The sequence below is a fragment of the Rhagoletis pomonella genome, unplaced genomic scaffold (genome assembly GCF_013731165.1).
Source record: "Rhagoletis pomonella isolate Grant_MI unplaced genomic scaffold, Rhpom_1.0 Rhpom_scaffold_00002, whole genome shotgun sequence".
Taxonomy (NCBI): Eukaryota; Metazoa; Arthropoda; class Insecta; order Diptera; family Tephritidae; genus Rhagoletis; species Rhagoletis pomonella.
The window spans coordinates 110,144,820-110,146,503 of record NW_023458556.1 but is presented as its reverse complement, the minus strand read 5'-3'; the positions used below and the strand labels follow the sequence as shown (position 1 = coordinate 110,146,503).

The following is a 1,684-nucleotide window of genomic DNA, read 5'->3' as shown; positions in this document are numbered from 1 at the left end:
ACTTATTCGTTGCCGCCCTCTTCGTTGTTGTTGCTGTTGAAGTATTTCCTGCTGTTGTTCTTGTACCTACAGCTGCAGCAGCAGTTATTGATGTGTTCGCAAGCAAACTATAAGCTCCGCCAACTGCAGACTGTGTAACTTGTCCCGACGAAGGGGATGTGCCAGAGTTGGTCGTACTGTTAAAATGCGCAGGTGTAAATGGTGGTGGCACTGTATTCGGTGGAATACTTAGTTGAAATCCATTGTGGTATATAAGATAGTAGGTGGCTTGGGTGGGAGTGCTAGATGGTGAAGTCACAACGGTTGAACCAGTGTCTGCTGCGGTTGCTGAAAAATTAGTGTTGGACGTTGATGCTACGATCACCTTGGAATCGTTCTGCAAATTGCTTCCAGCAACAGACCCGCTGTTATTTGTTGAATTCGTCTGCCACATACCGCCCGAAGCGCACAACAAAAATTTTAATAAGTAATTTGCAAGGAATTCGTACAATAAAGCGGTGGAAAGATTGCGGGAGGCACCGATCTGGTGTTTTACGCTGGCAGCAATAGCAAAGCACTTCCATATCTACTAGCTAAGCAGACACTGCATAAGGGATGATCAATCGCCAAAGCCTGCGCGAAATGTAAATTCATGCTGAAACCACGGAAACCGCAGAATCTGTGAATAAAACAAACAGAAGATAATATTGTAGGATGAAAAAAAAATTAAAATTTTAATTACATACATACATACAGAACCACTTACACTTCGGGCATCTTCTCTTTATCCGTTTACAGGGCATTAATCCGTGCTGTGTGCTCAAGGCAAAGGGTTGCAAATCGATGCAGGCAAGCGTCTGAAACCTAAACTAAGTGTATTAAATCAAACTCTATACTACAAATTACTATTATAACAAATTCCACTATACGAACCGTTTCTCCTCGTGATAGTTTATTTCTTGAATGACATTTCAGCCATTCAGGATATTGCCATTCATGAATTAGCAATGGCGCCATCTGTTGTATTCGAGACCAAATGCTTACGTTAAGCTTGCGTCATTGGGGATTTTTACTCAATCCGTCGAACTACACAAGATCCGACAAGATGAAGCAAAAGAAAAAAAGTAATTTTCTGGCTGACGTTGGTAATTTCGACGCCATGTTATTTTCTTTTAAAAGTAAACAAAGAATATGAAGACGAGGCATAATTTTCTCAATTGCTATCACAAAGTATGGCTTTTATGCAAATTATAAATACTGCTCTACTCGACGGTCATCAACGCACAAATGGCTGCTTCTCGACCGGTCTGTTCTAATTGGTTCATGCCTCGCAATCTCTGGAAAAATTGTACTTTAATAAATTATCTTACCATTGTGTTAGATGATTTTTGATTGGAATACCAATTTAAAAAATGATTGCGATGCGCAAAAATACGGTAATCGACATCAGCAATATTGTGATACTCCGTATCACGTTTATCGATTATTATCACCGTTCTTGTTTGATACCGCGAAAACACGTTGTAAAAATGAAACAAACTATTACTCATGTCCTGCTTTACATAAGGTGTTCGATGCGAATCAGAACAATCATTTTGCGTGAACCTTTGACATAGCAACCACCTCAACGTTAGCGAGCGAATTTTTTTGGGGTGGCAGGACCGTTTTACGATATTAACGTATCACGAATGGGAGCAAACAAGCA

The 1,684-nt window shown here is 40.2% G+C and overlaps 1 long non-coding RNA gene across 1 annotated transcript; it reads right to left on the bottom strand.

Moving 5' to 3' along the window:
* On the bottom strand, window positions 1–1,382 carry LOC118734835. The gene is made up of 4 exons (XR_004992457.1): window positions 1,350–1,382; window positions 913–1,065; window positions 730–843; window positions 1–658 (listed from the first exon to the last, which is right to left on the bottom strand). It is a non-coding gene; the product is annotated as an uncharacterized LOC118734835 (long non-coding RNA).
* Window positions 1,383–1,684: the final 302 nt, after the last annotated feature.